Source organism: Coregonus lavaretus (genome assembly GCF_964263955.1).
Source record: "Coregonus lavaretus genome assembly, chromosome: 34".
NCBI classification, from domain to species: domain Eukaryota; kingdom Metazoa; phylum Chordata; class Actinopteri; order Salmoniformes; family Salmonidae; genus Coregonus; species Coregonus lavaretus.
In genome coordinates this window covers 4,280,139-4,300,594 of record NC_140021.1, presented here as the reverse complement: position 1 = coordinate 4,300,594, position 20,456 = coordinate 4,280,139, and the positions used below count along the sequence as shown (strand labels likewise).

At 41.9% G+C, this 20,456-nt stretch overlaps 1 pseudogene across 1 annotated transcript in view; it reads left to right on the top strand.

Annotated features, from left to right (window-relative positions):
- LOC311109240 (sialic acid-binding Ig-like lectin 7) overlaps positions 1-20,456 on the top strand; it is a 39,819-nt pseudogene that overhangs the window by 8,309 nt on the left and 11,054 nt on the right. The window contains exon 5 of the transcript in view: positions 3,039-3,305. The product of the transcript in view is annotated as a sialic acid-binding Ig-like lectin 7 (transcript). The remainder of the gene's footprint in view (positions 1-3,038; positions 3,306-20,456) is intronic.

Sequence of the window (20,456 nt, the reverse complement as noted above, 5' to 3'; positions counted from 1 at the left end):
CACTGTAGTGTGTTCCTAGGGTGTGAGTATGGGGTGGTACCGAGCAGAAGGACTCAAGACAGGAGAGGGTTGGGTTTTTTTGGGGAATATGGGTGACCCTGAGCTGCATCATAGTCTCGGCAATAGTCGTGGTAGGTCAAAATCCACCACCACCTCGCACCAATTACGCTATGGCCTTACCATTATTAAGAAATAAAGGGAAAGCGACCCGACATACTGACCATCAAGGGCGAGTGATCTACAAAATAGGAGTCAGAGAAGGGTGGGGAGTAAGATTCAAAATTATGATTAGGGATCTTATCAGAGCGGATGAGCAAGCAACATGGGATTATAAGATCCCGTTGTATTTATGTTCAGCCCCCTCAGCGGATTGTTCCTGGGCTCAGGTATTTAGACATACTGGGGGAAGGAGATATGAGACGGGGGGGGGGGCTGGACGTCCAGATGGAGGATAAGAAGGTATAACGACATCCCCACAGAGATGGTAGTAACGATAGTAAAGGTCACTAAAGAGGACATGAAAAGAACTTACTGGGCTTGCGCGGACGTATACGGACGGGATACTTGTCTAAGATTATATTTAATGGAGTCAAAAGATATAGAGGGAGCAGGTACTGGCATTAATCCATTAATGACAATAGACCGAGTAAATCAGTCAAGGGATGACGGAGTCAATTTGACTAACCCGTCCACTATGAAAGATTTTCTCCTCCAGGAATGGAACAATGGGGAAGTGGAGGGGGTCCCTGATGAGAATCTCTGGTTAAAGTGGATGAAATACACCGCTAGGGCCTTGGGGGAGACCAATTGTTATGCATGCTCCATTGGGCGACCGACAATGTTGACCGCCCCAATGCCAAAGGCAATGTTTCCCTGTGTATTAGACCTGGGGTCCAATCAAAAAGAGCCCAATTGCACAGGGATTGGGCTGGCAAAATTGACATACTCGGCCAGCCCACCTAGATTCACTTTAACTCCTGGCGAATACCAGTGTTACAGACATAGAAATGGCACCCGTAACTTGGGTGATTTTGATGGCTGTAAGGAGATAATTAATGTGACTGATTTAGATAAGGAAGGAAGGGAAAAAATAATTAGGAACCTAACCATCCCTTTGACTGATGTGTGGTGGGCATGCACTAAAAAAAGGGAGCATTCGGCAGACATTACCAGAGGGATGGGTGGGTACTTGTGCACCAGTATTGTTGGTCCAACCTGTAAGAATTGGTCATCAAAGACCAGTGACAGGAAGAATAATTAGGAGAAAAATAAATAAGTCAGGAAGGAAATAGCCCAATTTGGATAGATGGTATAGGCATCCCCAGGGGTGTTCCAGACGAATACAAAGCTATAAATCAAATATGGGAGAGTTTTACTACAACATTTTTCTGGTGGGGGACAAACAAAAATATGGATTGGATAAATTATATCTATTACAACCAACAGCGATTTATTGACAAGACTAGTGATGCAGTAAAGGGGATCTCTGAGCGATTATCCTCCATCCCGCTCATACCTTAGTAGAGGTTGGTTCTAGATCAGGCAGAAAGGGCCGGTGTCTATAGAAAGATAAGCCATTGTTGCATATTTATCCCTAACAACACCACACTGGATGGGACAGTCACCAGAGCTCTTACAGAATTAACTGCACTGAGTGAAGGATGAACTGAACTCAGAAGTTAGTACATTGTGGATAGGGTGGTTTGATGAAATATTTAGTAAATGGAAAACCCTAGCAGCCACCATCTTAGGAGCGATCAGTGTTTGTATGGGTATTCTTGTATTATGTGGTTGTTGTCTTGTTCCCTGTGTCCGAGGATTGGTGAGTCAGGCGTTGGTGAAATGCAGTATCTAAACAATGATGAGAGATGGACTGACTCCGGACTCTGACCAGGGGAATGTGAAAAACAATCCTCCAGGCTTGGTGGATGACGAGGATTTGGACCCTGAAAGACCGCAATTGGATGAAATGTTTATTAGTTCTGATGTGATCTCTGAGATTAATCATGCTTGTAAAATACATTTATCCTGAATGTGGGAATATTTAGTCAAAGGGGTGGATTGTTAGATTAATTTGGATTTTAAGAATAATGACTAAAGAATTTCACCCCAAACACAGTATAAATGTTAGAATTATCATGTAGTGTCAACCCACTAACAGAAGGGGCGTTACTAACCATTCAAGGGGGAAGGCGGGAACTATTTAAGAAAGGTGGGAGGAGCATAGTGTCTTTGTTTGTCAAGGAGTATAAAAACAGGATATTTGTGTTTTTGAGCAGAGCTCTCCTTAAATAAAATGTACTGATAATTACTCGTGGATTGTGGACCTTGAATCATTGATGATTAAAACCAGAGCTTTACAACCTCTGGTAATGATTCAAGCTTAGGTCGAATTAGAGATATAAATTCACATGACAATTGTCGAGAAGGAACCTGCAAGTAAGAATTTCGTTGGACAGTGTACAGTGGGGAAAAAAAGTATTTAGTCAGCCACCAATTGTGCAAGTTCTCCCACTTAAAAAGATGAGAGAGGCCTGTAATTTTCATCATAGGTACACGTCAACTATGACAGACAAAATGAGAAAGAAAAATCCAGAAAATCACATTGTAGGATTTTTAATGAATTTATTTGCAAATTATGGTGGAAAATAAGTATTTGGTCAATAACAAAAGTTTCTCAATAATTTGTTATATACCCTTGAGCTGACATGGACCCTCCCAACACAGTTCACACCTGAGAACCAACTGCAGGAGAATCCAGACCAAACCAAATCAGTTCTCTCCACAGTGACCTTCACTCCATCATACCTTCATCATGAGAAGCACATCACTTGTACTGCAGTCTACCCAGTAGGGACAAGCAACAAGACAGCTGAACATACCATGATGCTTAACGTTTCATGTAAGATTTAGTCACAGTTTCCTGTAGAATAGATCATTCTATCATGTTTTCACTGATGATTGTCATAGAGTGGTTTTGATTAGACTATTCAATATACCACATCCAGATACATTCTAAATGAACCCCTCTCCCTCAGTCTCTCCTAAGGATACCTCAGCCTCCATCAGTCCAGCTGGTCCAGTATTAGTGGGCAGCTGTGTTAATCTGACCTGCAGCAGTACAGCCAACCCTCCTGTGACAAACTTCACCTGGTTCCAGATCAGTGGGGGTAAACCAACACAGGTAGCATCTGGACAGAGTTACACCCTCAATGTGACTGTTGGTGATGGAAGACTGTACTACTGTGAAGCAAGAAATAGTCACGGCCTTGGGAAGTCAAAGGAAGAGAAGCTGGCTATTAAAGGTAGAAGCAGTGGCACATTCAATATATATATATATTTTTATCTTTATTTTAACAGGGAAAAACAGACTGAGACGTGGATCTCTTTTACGGCTGTGCCCTGTGTAAACATGTTGACATGTACAGTTTTAGACATACAGACAAGAACATTTCAAACATACAAAACGAAAAACACAATTCAACAGAAACAATCACAGACAACATCATATTGATCCTCCATAACATTTTTAAAATGGGCAAGGGACACCAGAGTGTCTAACTTAAGTTGGATCTGCAGTTTGTTCCATAAATAAGGTGCAAAGGAACTGAAGGCAGTCCTACCCAACTCTGTGGAGACCACAGAAGTCTCTAATGTAATCCACATCTGTGATCTGGTTTTAAAATTAGTATATCTAGTGGACATTAATGATGATATAAATGGAGGTAATTTTAAAAGAAGTGCTTTATAAATAAACAAGAGAGCATGTTGCTCTCGCCTCAAAGATAGAGAGGCCCAACCCACATGTTGATATAGGATACAGTGATGAGTTTTGTAACTATCACCCGTGATAAACCTGAGTGCACAATGGTAAATAGCATCCAGTGGTTTTAATGTGTTTGCCGATGCATGCATATAGATAATATCACCATAATCTAAAACGGACATAAAAGTAGCCTGCACAATTTGTTTTCTATTTACGGAGGACAGACAAGCCCTGTTTCTGTAAAGGAACCCTATCTTGAATTTGAGCTTTTTTCCAAATTCAGTAACATGTTTTTTAAAAGAAAGCCTATCATCTAACCATACCCCTAAGTATTTATATGCAGAGACCTGTTTGATTTGAGTACCATCCAAGCTAGTGATTACAAAAGTGTTTCTAATTGAGAGATTAGACCTAGAAAAAAACATGACATTTGTTTTCTTAGCGTTTAAAACAAGTTTAAGCTGTAAAAGAGACCCCTGTAGTATCCTAAAATCAGACTCCAACTGCATTAAAGCTTGGTCCGCTGTTGGAGCAATAGAGTACATCACTGTGTCATCTGCATATAAATGGAATTTACAATATCTGACATCATCACCAATGGCACAACATTAAGAACAATATAGAGATAGATACAGTGGGGAAAAAAAGTATTTGGTCAGCCACCAATTGTGCAAGTTCTCCCACTTAAAAAGATGAGAGAGGCCAGTTATTTTCATCATAGGTACACGTCAACTATGACAGACAAATTGAGGGAAAAAAATCAAGAAAATCACATTGTAGGATTTTTAATGAATTTATTTGCAAATTATGGTGGAAAATAAGTATTTGGTCACCTACAAACAAGCAAGATTTCTGGCTCTCACAGACCTGTAACTTCTTCTTTAAGAGGCTCCTCTGTCCTCCACTCGTTACCTGTATTAATGGCACCTGTTTGAACTTGTTATCAGTATAAAAGACACCTGTCCACAACCTCAAACAGTCACACTCCAAACTCCACTATGGCCAAGACCAAAGAGCTGTCAAAGGACACCAGAAACAAAATTGTAGACCTGCACCAGGCTGGGAAGACTGAATCTGCAATAGGTAAGCAGCTTGGTTTGAAGAAATCAACTGTGGGAGCAAATATTAGGAAATGGAAGACATACAAGACCACTGATAATCTCCCTCGATCTGGGGCTCCACGCAAGATCTCACCCCGTGGGGTCAAAATGATCACAAGAACGGTGAGCAAAAATCCCAGAACCACACGGGGGGACCTAGTGAATGACCTGCAGAGAGCTGGGACCAAAGTAACAAAGCCTACCATCAGTAACACACTACGCCGCCAGGGACTCAAATCCTGCAGTGCCAGAGGTGTCCCCCTGCTTAAGCCAGTACATGTCCAGGCCCGTCTGAAGTTTGCTAGAGTGCATTTGGATGATCCAGAAGAGGATTGGGAGAATGTCATATGGTCAGATGAAACCAAAATAGAACTTTTTGGTAAAAACTCAACTCGTCGTGTTCGGAGGACAAAGAATGATGAGTTGCATCCAAAGAACACCATACCTACTGTGAAGCATGGGGGTGGAAACATCATGCTCTGGGGCTGTTTTTCTGCAAAGGGACCAGGAAAAGGGACTGAAAACCTCCTTCCATCAGCAAGGGCATTGAAGATGAAACGTGGCTGGGTCTTTCAGCATGACAATGATCCCAAACACACCGCCCGGGCAACGAAGGAGTGGCTTCGTAAGAAGCATTTCAAGGTCCTGGAGTGGCCTAGCCAGTCTCCAGATCTCAACCCCATAGAAAATCTTTGGAGGGAGTTGAAGTCTGTGTTGCCCAGCGACAGCCCCAAAACATCACTGCTCTAGAGGAGATATGCATAGAGGAATGGGCCAAAATACCAGCAACAGTGTGTGAAAACCTTGTGAAGACTTACAGAAAACGTTTGACCTGTGTCATTGCCAACAAAGGGTATATAACAAATTATTGAGAAACTTTTGTTATTGACCAAATACTTATTTTCCACCATAATTTGCAAATAAATTCATTAAAAATCCTACAATGTGATTTTCTGGAGAAAAAAAATCTCATTTTGTCTGTCATAGTTGACGTGTACCTATGATGAAAATTACAGGCCTCTCTCATCTTTTTAAGTGGGAGAACTTGCACAATTGATGGCTGACTAAATAATTTTTTCCCCCACTGTATATATAATGAAGAAGAGATATACTTGTTTTTGTGGAACAGACCAGAGAAAGCATGCCTGCTATATGTATCTAGGTATGATACAGTTGTAGGATCTTAATTTGATCACTATTTTGTTGCTGATAAGTTTCTTGCACCGCAGGAAATGCATTACATTTACATTTTATGTAAATGCAGATAAGCTTTGTGATTTACATAAATTCACTAAACACCTGCACCAAAAAAGTGGTTATATTAATAGTATTGCACTTTTCATGTAGCCTTATATAGGAGAGATAATAGCCTAACCACCAATGGAACAACATTATGGACTAAACGTTAAAATCCTTTTGCTGCAGGATTATTTTGCTGCAACAATACTGGTCAAATTAAGATCTTACATCTGTACATCTACAGTACACGTGTAATTTGTAATATTAGACAATGTGCAAAATGTTTCTTCTTTTTGGAACAGATGACCATACAATATGTGCTTTATTTACAGGGCAAGATGAGCCTGTTAACCCAAAGGTTTATGAGATTATAGGAAAAACCTTGGCGTTGCTTTTCCTTTTCAGCCTGATCGTGTTCTTTGCATGGTAAGAAGCTATTCCAAGCCTCAATGCAAACATATTTATCATGCTGTTTGTGCTTTTGTATATGAAAACCTAAATGATTTATTTACTATCAAGTCATTCTTCTTCTGAAGTGTCTGTCCTGACACCTGTTCCTTTCTCTGTGTTCTCTCCTCAGAACTCCCCGGTTGGGACGGTGTTCTCTAACCAGGCCACGGTCGGGAGAGGGGACCAGGAACCACCACTTAACTGCCTAGATGGGCTTTATGCACAAGTGAATAAAAGAGGTGCATTTTAAGTATTTTGCCAATGGGTATTAAGTGTTTATGTAGATTAATGTCATTATTTTATCTGTTTTCTATTGGTACTTTAGTTACTTTTATATTTGTGTGCTCTTTGATTATCTGCATATTTGTAGAATTTATTTTGAGCCAATTCATTTTGAGTGTTGAGTTCACAGAGCATCCGTTTAATGGGTTCCAGTATAGAGGAACTGCTGAGTTCAACTATCTTACTGAAGGCAGTTTAAGACCATATAAAGTCAATGATGACTGAGGAGAGAAGACACAGTTAGTTGGAGAGACAGTGGTCTGATACAAGACAGGAAGTTGGTGAAGTATGTCTACATGACGGCAGAATGGTGTTAACATCTACTAGTCACTGTTTCTCTGCATCTTTTGTGCAGTTACCAGAATAATAATATTATCTATTTTAACTTTATATCTATTTAGAAGTTATTGTGTCAGTTTTTATGTTGAGTGTTAAACCAGAGAAACAATTGGGACTGAATTTAAGGTTGTATATTAATTGCACTGTAATAAAAACCTTTAAATTCAATTTCCATGAAATCTTTTGGTCTTATTGGTCCAACATTTTACATATCTCATTAAAATGGAATACATTGAGATGTTGTGTCACTGGCCTACACACAGTACCCCTTAATGTGGAATAATGTTTTTAGACATAAAAAAAATAAAAAAATAAAAAAAATTAAAAGCTGAACTGTCTCGAGTCAATATGTATTCAACCCCTTTCTTATGGCAAGCATAAATAAGTTCAGGAGTAAAGATTTGCATAACAAGTTACATTAGTTGCATTGATTCACTCTGTGTGCAATACTAGTGTTTAACATGATTTTTGAATGACTACCCCACACATACAATAATATGTAATGTCCCTCAGTCGAGCAGCGAATTTCAAACAGATTCAACCACGAAGACCAGGGAGCTTTTCCAATGCCTCACAAAGAAGGGCACCTATTGGAAGATGGGTGTATCCCTTTGAGCATGGTGAAGTTATTAATTACAATTTGGATGTTTTATCAATACACAGATTCACTACAAAGATACAGGCATCCTTCCTAACTCAGTTGCTGAAGAGGAAAGAAACCGCTCAGGGATTTCACACCCAGGAGGTTGGTGGCACCTTCATTGGGGAGAATGGGCTTGTGGTAATGGCTGGAGTGGAATAGGTGGAATGGTATCAAATCCATGAAACACATAACTGAGTACCACTCATGGCATGGTGATGGCTGCACCATGTTATGGGTATGCTTGTCATCAAGTTTTTTAGGATAAAATAAATAGAATAGAGCTAAGCAGAGGCAAAACGCAAGAGGAAAACCTGGTTCAGTCTGCTTTTCAAAAGACACTGGGAGACAAATTCACTTTTCAGCAGGACAATAACCTAAAACACAAGGCCAAATATACACCAGAGTTACTTACTAAGACAACATTGAATGTTCCTAAGTGGCCTACTTACAGTTTCGATCGGCATGAAAATCTATGGCAAGACTTGAAAATGGCTGTCTAGCAATGATTAACAATCAACTTGAAAGAGCTTGAAGAATTTGTTAAAGAATTATGTGTAAATATTGTACAATCCAAGTGTGCAAAGCTCTTAGAGACTTACCCAGAAAGACTCACAGCTGTAATCACTGCAAAAAGTGATTCTAACATGTATTGACTCAGGGGAGTGAATACTTTATTTTTTTATTTTTTTTGGGGGGGGGGGGAATGGATCAGCTTAATATTGCAGATAGATTGTATCTTCTATCAATGTAATTGTCTGCATCACTTCCAATCCCCCATGTTTTTTTTATATATATACTCCCCTTTATTACGTTTCAACCCCGCCATCCTTTCTCTACTTGGAGTAAATTAGTGAACAACAATGCCCAGGCCTCTACTTCCGGTCTATACTTACTATCTACACCTTATGGACAAAGTTAATTTTACAATAATTCTAGTATATATATATATATATATATACATACACACCTTTTTTTGTTGCTCCTGAACTTCTTCTACTCTCAACCTCTCCGATCATTTTCATGATGTCCATCCGGTTTGCTTCTATATGCCATATCTTTCTAACTGTGCTCTTTCCCAAAAGCTCCCAACATACAACCTATATACTTATTATGGACACAGTATGCTTACATTATTAGCTATCTTTGTTATTATTTGTTGTTATTTGTTATTAGTCCCATCCTTCAACTCTATTCAATACCTCCCATCTATCTCTTAACACCATCCATATAGGATTTCTATTTGCCATATATATTTCAACCGTACTGTGATGTTTTACAAAAGTTCTGAACCTTTCTATTCTCATTGCTTCTACAGATTGTGAATTAAAAATAAACATTTTTGCTAAAAGTATTGTTATATTATTGATTGAGTGACTATGACTTTTCAGATCACCCAGTAATGCTATCTGCAAGGTTAGCTCCAGGTAAATATTGCAATCCTTTAGCCATTCCTGGACCTGTGTCCAAAAACAAGCTACAAATGGACAGAACCAAAACAAATGATCTAATGATTCTGTCTCTTCACAGCAAAATCTGCAGAGCTGGGAAGATTGTATCCCCCATATAAATAACATTCTATTGGTAGCAAGAATTTTATATAATAATTTAAATTGAAAGATTCTAATTTTTGAATCCGGTGTCGTTTTGCGTGTCAGTTCATAAACACTATGCCATGGGATCGGTACGTCAAAGATCTCTTCCCAACTATTTTGCAATCTATATGGGACGGCTGTCAATCCTTTGGTCCTTAAGTGAAACTGATATACTTTTTATTTATCACAGTTTTCCTTAACCAATTATGTTCTTTAATGCAAGGCCGACAGACAAGTTCCTTACTTTCTCCCCCTTCCACTTTCCTCTTCCACTTTTGCGGAAAGGCTGCAATTATTTGGTTGTAATTTTGGGTAGAGCAGACATTTCCATATGTTTTTGTTAGCTGCATGTGCGACATAACTCCACCAGTCCTACCGATGATATCATTTACGAAGATTATACCTTTTTTAAACATTCTGTCAAAAAATAAAGTTTTTTTGTCAATTAGTATATTTGAATTTAACCACAATATTTGTTGCATTATTTGTTCTGTCGTTTCTGGAGGATTAAATTGAAATTGCAACCAACTTTCTATTGCTTGTTTTAGAAATAGTGATATTTGGGAGATTATTTCCTTTTTAAATAACTAAAAGGCCTTTCTAAAAAGGCCTTTCTTGAACATTGGGTGAGACAATCTTACTAATTTGCTTGAGAACCAGTTCGGATTTAAGTATAACTTTTGTATGACTGAAGCTTTTAGTGATAGGTCTAATGCTTTAATATTTAATCATTTCTGTCCTCCGAATTCATATTCATTATATAAATATGCCCTTTTAATTTTGTCTGGCTTGCCGTTCCAAATAAAATTTAATATTTTTTTCTCATATAATTTAAAAAACTGTTCGCTAGGCGTAGGCAAGACCATAAGCAAATAGGTAAACTGGGATAATACTAAAGAGTTAATCAGGGTGATTTTTCCACAAATTGACAGGTATTTTCCTTTCCATGGTAGTAAGATCTTATCTATTTTTGCTAACTTTCTATTAAAATGTATTGAAGTGAGATCATTTATTTCCTTTGGGATATGTATTCCGAGTATAACCACATCACCATCAGACCATTTTATTGGTAAACTACATGGTAATGTAAAAATTGTATTTTTTAGTGATCCAATACGTAATATAGTACATTTGTCATAATTTGGTTGTAATCCAGAGAGGTTAGAAAATGTATCTAGATCCTCTATGAGGCTGTGGAGGGATTATAGTTGTGGATTTAAAAGAAAACATGAATCATCAGCGTACAATGACACCTTTGTTTTTAAGCCCTGTATTTCTAATCCTCTGATATTATTATTGGATCTGATTTTAATAGCTAACATCTCGATGGCCACAATAAATAGATATGCCGATAGTGGACAACCTTGTTTCACTCCTCTTGACAGTTTAAAACTTTCTGAGAAATAGGCATTATTTACAATTTTACACCTAGGGTTACTATACATGATTTTGACCCATTTTATAAGAGATTCTCCAAAATTGAAATGCTCCAGGCATTTATATATAAACCCCAGTCGAACTTTATCAAATGCCTTTTCGAAGTCTGCTATGAATAGCAGGCCTGGTTTCCCATATTTTCCATAGTGTTCTATTGTTTCCAATACTTGCCTTATATTATCTCCAATGTATCTTCGATGTAAAAAACCTGTCTGATTAGAATGAATAATATCCGACAATACCTTTTTAATTCTATGCGCTATACATTTTGCTAGGATTTTTGCATCACAACACTGAAGTGTAAGGGGCCTCCAATTTTGTAAATGGACTGGATCTTTATATTTTCCACTTGTATCCTGTTTCAGTAATAATGAGATCAGACCTTCTTCTTGAGTGTCAGATAATCTACCATTTACATAGGAGTGGTTAAAACATGCTATTAACGGTCCTCTTAGTATATCAAAAAAGGTTTGGTATACCTCGACTGGTATGCCATCCAACCCTGGAGTTTTCCCAGACATAAAGTCTATAATTGCATCCAGAAGTTCCTCCTCTGTAATTTCACCTTCACATGAGTCTTTCTGTGTGGCTGTTAATTTGACATTATCAATAGAAAAAAAATCTCTACAATTAGCTTCAGTTAGAGGAGATGGAGGCGACTGAAAAGAAAACATATGCTTAAAGTACTTTGTTTCTTCCTTCAAAATATCATTTGGTGAATTATGGGTGACTCCGTCAATTGTAACCAGTTTCATTAAGTTCTTTTTGGTAGCATTCCTATGTTGAAGATTAAAAAAGAATTTTGTGCATTTTTCCCCATATTCCATCCAGTTTGCTTTATTTTTTATAATATATTACACTTGATCTTTCTTGAATAAGTTTCTCCATTTCTTTTAGTTTTTCCTCTAATTTATTCTGAGCCTCTATGTTACAGTTTTTATTTCCATCTATCGGTTCTGTTAGACTTTCTATTTCCTTTCTTAGTATAAACTCTTTTGACCTAAATTGCTTTTGTTTTTGAGATGAGTACTGAATTGCATGGCCTCTAAAGGCACATTTAAAGGTGTCCCATACAATAAGGGGATTCGCTGTACCTATGTTATGTTGGAAAAAGTCAGTTATAAATACCTTTGTTCTAATTATAAATAAATTATCATCCAATAGGCTTTGATTACATTTCCAATATCCTCGGCCACGTGGAAATTCAGTAAGAGTAATATATTTGCCTATTATATGATGGTCCGACCGCATTCTGTCCCCTATCAACACTTTTTTGTACTTTTGGTGCCAACGAGAATGAGATAAGAAAGAAGTCAAGACGACTAGCTTGATTCAGTCTCCGCCATGTATATCTCACTAGATCAGTATATTTAAGCCTCCATATATCTACTAGTTCTAATGTATCCATGACGTTCACAATTTCCTTAAGAGCATGTGGGTGATTGTTTGTGGTGTGATTTCTTTTACGGTCCATTGAGCTATTTAAAACAGTATTATAATCCCCCACCATAATAATATTGTCTTGAGTTGCTTGCAGGCTTGATAATTTATTATATATATTGTCAAAGAATTGTGGATCATCATTATTTGGTCCGTAAAGGTTAATGAGCCATATCTGTTTATGGTCCAATAACATATTTAAAATAATCCATCTACCTTTGGGTGTGAATACTTATTTAAATGAGATATTTCTGTATTTCAGTGTCAATAAATCTCAAAACATTTCTAAAAACATATTTTCACTTTTTTATTATGGGTTATTGTGTCCAATTTGTAAGTCGCTCTGGATAAGAGCGTCTACTAAATGATGTAAATGTAAATGGGTGAGAAAACAAATTCATTTAATCCATTTTTTATTCAGGCATTAACACAACAAAATGTGGAATAAGTCAAGGGTTATGAATACTTTTTGAAGGCCCTGAGTATACCAAAAATTAGGAACACCTTCCTAATATTGAGTTGCACCCCCTTTTGCCTTCAGAACATCCTCAATTCATCGGGGCATGGACTCAACAAGGATGCTAGCTTAAAAATCCTTCTTGAACTTGTCTCCTCCCCTTCATATACACTGATTGAGGTGGATTTAACAAGTGACATCAATAAGGAATCATAGCTTTAACCTGGATTCACCTGGTCAGTCTATGTCATGGAAAGCGCAGTAAGATACTTCTAGACGTTGGTTCTGATCTATCACCTAATACCTACTCATTTATCCATTGACAGTGAGTGGTAGCCTGAACTACCACTGGGGGGTTGGGGTGCCACGGGGCCCCAAATGCCGTAGTCCGACCCTGGTTAGGAGAGCATTTTTGCCTGCTACGGAAAAGTCCATTCCATATCGAAGTGGCGTGAAAAGAATGTTTCTATGTGGTATCCAGCCCACCAGGCTCTGCTTGGCAAATAGACTCCAAAGAGGAAGTGAAGCAAGAAAAACAGGATGTTAGTGCAGTAGAAGTTGAGTGGTGTGTGAGAATCAGTCAGTTACAATTACAGTTACTTTGTTTCATATCAAGTGTAATGAATACTCGGACAGAGTGGTAAGATCCAATCGCAGAATAGCGATGCTTTATTAGAGTACAGACAAGGGAATAGCTTAATCGTGGTCGGGCGGGCTGTGGTCAAAACCGGGCCAGGCAGAGACAGGCAGAGGTACCAAGGGAGCGGGCTTAGTCGTAGTCGAGGTCACAGGCACAGGATCAGAGAACGGTAATCACTGGGGTAGACAAGTAGAGGATTAAGCAATTCGGGGAGTCAAACAACAAGGCACAGGTCGGATACACGGGTAATCAAAAACAACAAACTCTCTCTCTCTCTCGGAACAAAACGCTTAGCAAGTCACAATGGAACAATACCTCGCACCGACTGATCTTCTGAGCACACCTTATATCCTACCCTAATTACGGACAGGTGTGCTCAGAACTCAGGTGAACCAGATCGAGTCTGATGACTCCCCCTCTCTGTAGATCGGGGAAGTGTCAGACTCTGTCTAGACCCAGCCAACCCCCGATCCCTTACAGTATCCCCCTCCCCAGGGCCGGCTCCTGACGGCCTTCTACCTCTACCGGGTGGTCTTCCTCTGGGTCGGGGTCCGGGATGATCTGGGTGTTCAGCGTGGAAAGTGGCCTTGAGAGCGGGGTCTAGTATGTCCTTAGCAGGGACCCAGGACCGTTCCTCCGGTCCATATCCCTCCCAGTCCACGAGATATTCGATGCCCCCTCGTCTCCGTCTTGACTCCAGTATCTCGTGGACTGTATAGGTGGTGTCCTGTTCATCCTCCAAAGGTGGTGTAGTAGGTTGTTGAGCGATTGGTGGGTACATCGGGCTATAATGGACAGGTTTCAACAGGGAGACGTGGAACGTAGGGTTTATCCTGTAGTGTCGAGGGAGTAACAGACGGTAGGTGACAGGGTTAATACGTCTCTGTACCTTGAAGGGACCAATGTACCTGGGTTGGAGCTTCTTGCAGCTCCGTCGGAACCGCAGGTCTCGGGTAGACAGCCACACTCGCTGCCCGGGTTGATAAGTGGGAGTAGGTCTCCGGCGTCGGTCGGCGTAGGTCTTTTGCTGTTGTGAGGCTTGACTGAGATGTTGATGGGCCATCTCCCAGACCTGCGCACTCCGACGGAACCACTCGTCCACCGCCGGTACCATCCCGGGTGCGGTATCCCACGGGAACAGGGGTGGTTGATACCCTAGAACACACTGAAAGGGCGTTAGACGTAGGGAGGTGTGAATGAGTGAGTTCTGAGCATACTCTACCCAAGGAAGGAATCGGCTCCACTCTTGCGGCTGCCGCGAACATTGTTGCCGTAGATACTTCCCAATTTCCTGGTTGAGCTGTTCTGTCTGCCCATTGGCCTGGGGATGATATCCGGAGGTGAGGCTCACCGAGATGCCCAAGCGTTCGCAGAAGGCCTTCCAAACCCGAGATACGAACTGGGGTCCCCGGTCTGAAACAATATCCTCCGGAACACCAAACTGCCGGTTGACCTGGTTAAACATAGTCTCCGCCATCTGAGTGGCGTTAGGTAAACGGGTCATGGGTACTAACCGACACATCTTGGAGAATCGATCGATGACCACGAGAATTACAGTATGGCCCTCTGATTCTGGTAGGTCGGTAACAAAGTCCATAGCAATGTGCGACCAGGGTCGTTGAGGAGTTGGCAATGGCATCAGCTTACCCTCCGGTAGTGCTCGAGGCGCCTTGGACTGAGCACATACTGGGCAGGATAATACGTAGTCTCTGACGTCATCTGTGAGGGAATCCCACCAGTATTTTCGACTGATGAGTCGTGTAGTTCGAGTGATTCCGGGATGACCAGATCCTAGCGACGTGTGGCACCATTCCATCAGTTGAGGTCGAAGCGGAGCTGGTACAAACACCTTCGACACCAGGGTTTCTGGAGGGGCTGGTTCCGCTTGTAGGCTCTCCTGAATCGTGTCATCGATAGCCCACCTCACAGGACCAGCACGGCAACTCATGGGGAGGATAGGTTCTGGTTCAACCGGTCTGTCAGCGCGCTCGAACCGTCGGGAAAGCGCGTCCGCCTTACAATTCTTGGACCCGGGAATATAAGAGACAGTGAATTGGAAACGGTTGAAGAATAAAGACCACCTTGCCTGTCGGGAGTTCAGTCGTTTAGCACTGTGAAGATACTCCAGATTGCGGTGGTCCGTGAGCACTTGGAACGGATGAGCTGCTCCCTCCAGCCAACGTCTCCACTCCTCCAGTGCTAACTTCACCGCCAGTAATTCACGATTTCCCACATCGTAGTTCTGCTCGGCCGGATTCAGCTTCTTAGAAAAAAAAGCACAGGGTCGTGATTTGGGCGGCTCACCTTGGCGCTGGGATAGCACGGCTCCAACTCCAACCTCCGAGGCGTCCACCTCCACGATGAACGGCAAGGTAGGATCCGGCTGACATAAAATGGGAGCGGTGGTAAATCGTTGTTTCAATGTCTCAAAAGCCCGCACTGCCCCCTCCGTCCATTTCAGACCACGACCCTTGTGGCTGGTCATCGCCGACAGGGGAGCTGCGGTTGTGCTGAAATTACGCACGAACCGTCTATAGTAATTGGCAAACCCTAAGAATCTCTGGAGCTCTTTCACCGTCTGGGGTTGAGGCCAGTCTCGTACAGCTTGCACCTTGGATTCATCCAGTTTTACCCCGTCGGGAGTGAGTATGGCCCCAAGGAAGGAAATCGTTGTGACATGGAATTCACTCTTTTCGGCCTTCACGAACAGAGAGTGTTGTCGGAGTCGGTCCAGAACCTGGCGTACATGGGACACATGTTCACTCAGAGAGTTAGAGTAGATTAGGATGTCATTAATGTACACTATGACAAAGCGATCAATCAAGTCCCTGAAAATGTCATTCATGAACGCCTGGAACACAGAGGGCGCGTTAGTAAGTCCATAGGGCATGACACAATATTCATAATGTCCTCGATGGGTGATGAAGGCGGTCTTCCATTCATCCCCTTCTCTAATGCGCACCAGATTGTACGCACTCCTGAGGTCCAGTTTACTGTAGATGGAGGCCTGCCCCACCTGCTCGAGGGCTGCTGGAATCAAAGGAAGGGGGTAACGATTTTTAATGGTAATATCGTTCAAACCTCGATAGTCTATACAAGGACGCAGTCCGCCATCCTTTTTCTTAACAAAGAAAAAACTGGATGCGGCGGGAGACGTAGATGGGCGAATGGCCCCTTGCTGTAGTGCCTCATCAATATACTTGCTCATTGATTCTCGTTCCGGCTGTGAGAAAGGGTAGATTCGTCCGCGAGGAGGTGTAGCCCCGGATAGCAGATCAATTGCACAATCCCAGGCCCGATGCGGTGGAAACACAGTAGCCCTCTCCTTGGAAAACACCTGCGCGTAATCCTGGTACTCTGTAGGAACAACAGTAGACACCGCACCCTTCGCATCCTCCACAGTAGACGTTTTGCAAGGTAAAATGAGGCACTCTGCCCTACATACCTCACTCCAAGCCGTGATCTCGCCAGATTTCCAGGAGATGACCGGATCATGGGTAACGAGCCAGGGGTGGCCGAGGACTAGCGGCTCCCGTGGAGCGGAGATGACGAACAGAATGATGTTCTCATGGTGCAGGGAGCCCACTTGTAACTTGATTTCCTCGGTACGGTGCGTAATGAACCCAGTGCCCATGGGCTCACCGTCTAGCGCGTTGACTCGCAGGGGAGGTTGAATTGGGATAAGTTGAACTCCCAACTCCTCAGCAAGACCCATATCCAGAAAGCTGGCCGCCGCTCCGGAATCAATAAGTCCTTCCAACCTGCGCACTTTCTCTCCGACAGATAAGGTAACTGGCACATACATTTGTTTAGATGTAATGTTCAAAACTGGAGTCTCACTCACCGGTTTGGCAGTTCCGAGGCGATATCCTGGGGTACGGTTTGGTCGTACCGGACATTGACGAACAAAATGACCCGACTGACCACAATACAGGCATAGTCCGTCTTGCCGACGTTGTTGTCTCACCGACCCTTGTAGAGGTGACCGTCCCAGTTGCATAGTTTCCTCCTCAGATTCTCTCCTCCGCTCTGTCGATTGCTTAGGACCAGTGATCGAGGGCTCCCGGACTGTGGATACCTTGTGTTGCACTATCAGATTATCAATAGAGATGGCTATTTTGATAAACTCATGTAGCGCAGTGATATCTCCTCGACAAGCCAACTCAGTCTGTACGTCTTTGCGCAGCCCTCTTCAGAAAACGGTGAGCAAGGCCGTCTCGCTCCATCCGCTACCGGCTGCTATAGTACGGAACTCTAAAGCGTAGTCGGCTACGGTGCGACGGCCCTGCTGAAGTTCGCATAGTTGGTCTCCCACACTACGCCCAGATACTGGGTGGTCGAACACCTCCTGGAACAGTCTCTTGAACTGAACTTCCGCATTCAACTCGGGAACCTCAGCTGCCCAAAGCGCAGTAGCCCAATCCAGTGCTCTTCCCGTTAGTAGAGAAATCATGAAATCCACCCTGCTACGGTCATCGGAAAACATAGTACGATTATACGACATATACAGGGACGTCTGAAGTAGAAACCCCTGACATTTGCCAGGTTCCCCGTCGTACCTAGTCGGTAGAGAAATCGGAGGTGTAGGACGAGGACTGACCGTGCTCGGGGTGGTGCCTTCAGCCGCACCAGCGTTGAGTAGCTGCAGGAGTTCATCCATCCGTTTCTCCTGTATCTCCCATCGCCTCTGTAATTCCGCTGGATCCATGGTAATGGCGAGGTATTCTGTAATGAATACTCGGACAGAGTGGTAAGATCCAATCGCAGAATAGCGATGCTTTATTAGAGTACAGACAAGGGAATATCTTAATCGTGGTCGGGCGGGCTGTGGTCAAAACCGGGCCAGGCAGAGACAGGCAGAGGTACCAAGGGAGCGGGCTTAGTCGTAGTCGAGGTCACAGGCACAGGATCAGAGAACGGTAATCACTGGGGTAGACAAGTAGAGGATTAAGCAATTCGGGGAGTCAAACAACAAGGCACAGGTCGGATACACGGGTAATCAAAAACAACAAACTCTCTCTCTCTCTCGGAACAAAACGCTTAGCAAGTCACAATGGAACAATACCTCACACCGACTGAACTTCTGAGCACACCTTATATCCTACCCTAATTACGGACAGGTGTGCTCAGAACTCAGGTGAACCAGATCGAGTCTGATGACTCCCCCTCTCTGTAGATCGGGGAAGTGTCAGACTCTGTCTAGACCAGGGGTGTCAAACTCATTTTAGCTCAGGGGCCACATGGAGGAAAATCTATTCCCAAGTGGGCCGGACCGGAAAAATCATGGTATATATAACTTAAAAACAACAACTTCAGATTGTTTTCTTTGTTTTAATACGATCAACATACAACATAAAGCTGGAGCCTGAGGACAGTGTGTCCAAAATAGTACAAGCACAACATCACTATTAATCATAAAACACGTCAAGTTTATTTGAAAATTCTAAAGAAAAAGAAGCCTCAGTGATTAACAGAACTGTTTCACAGATCACAGAACTATATCAGGGTGTCATTTCTCAGGCAGAAATGTAGATAAAAATAATGAAATCCTGTTCCCCAAACAAGTGCAAGAACCACAGAGTCAAGAATAGGTTAAATGTACAAATAAAATAAAATCAATTAAAAACAATAGCACATCAACATAAAAACATATAAACATAAAGCTGGAGCCTGAGGACAGTGTCCAAAAGCACAACATCACTATTAATCATAAAACACCTCAAGTTATTTGAAAGTTCTGAGGACAAAGAACACACAATGCCTCAGTGATTCACAGAAGTATATCACAGAACTATATCAGGGTGTCATTTCTCAGGCAGAAATGTAGATAAAAATAATGAAATCCTGTTCCCCAAACAAGTGCAAGAACCACAGAGTCAAGAATAGGTTAAATATACAAATAAAATAAAAACAATTAAAAACAATAGCACATCAACATAAAAACATATAAACATAAAGCTGGAGCCTGAGGACAGTGTCCAAAAGCACAACATCACTATTAATCATAAAACACCTCAAGTTATTTGAAAGTTCTGAGGACAAAGAACACACAAACACACAATGCCTCAGTGATTCACAGAAGTATATCACAGATCACAGAACTATATCAGGGTGTCATTTCTCAGGCAGAAATGTACATAAAAATAATGAAATCCTGTTCCCCAAACAAGTGCAAGAACCACAGAGTCAAGAATAGGTTAAATATACAAACAAAATAAAATCAATTAAAAACAATAGCACATCAACATAAAAACATATAAACATAAATCTGAAAGCGTTGCTCAAACTCCCGTAACAGTCCCGTTATTTTATCTTTGAACCGCTTCATGTCTGCCACATGTTGGGTCGCGCACACATTTTTCAGACAGGGGAAGTGAGCTGCATCACCACCGGCAAGTTGCGTCTCCCACAATGACAGCTTCAACTTGAAAGAACGTATGCTGTCATAATACTGCGTGACAACTTTGTTGCGCCCTTGCAGCTGTTTGTTCAAGTTATTCAGGTGCTCTGTAACATCCACCATAAATGCAAGGTCCTGCATCCATTCTGCGGAATGAAATTCTAACACTGGTTTGCCCTTTTCTTCCATGAACTGTTCAATTTCTTCTCGTAAATCAAAGAAACGCCTCAGCACAGCACCTCGGCTTAACCATCTTACCTCAGTATGGTATGGCAGGCCATAGATGTGGTCTTTCTCTCTGAGAAGGCTGTCAAACTGACGGTGATTCAGGCTTCTGGATCGGATGAAATTAACAGTTTGGATGACCACCTTCATGACGTTATCCATCTTTAATGACTTGCAACACAAAGCCTCCTGGTGCAAAATACAGTGAAAAGTCAAAAAATCACGTCCTCCATTTGCAGATTGCACTTTCTCTCTGAACTTTGTCACAACGCCTGCTTTTTTCCCGATCATTGAGGGCGCACCATCTGTAGCCAGGCTGACAGCGCGGGACCAGTCCACTCCGACCCTGTCCAGCGCGCCGACGAGTGCGGTAAAAATATCAGCTGCTGTCGTTGTATCTGTCATCGGCACCAACTCCACGAACTCCTCGGTGACGGTCAATGTGT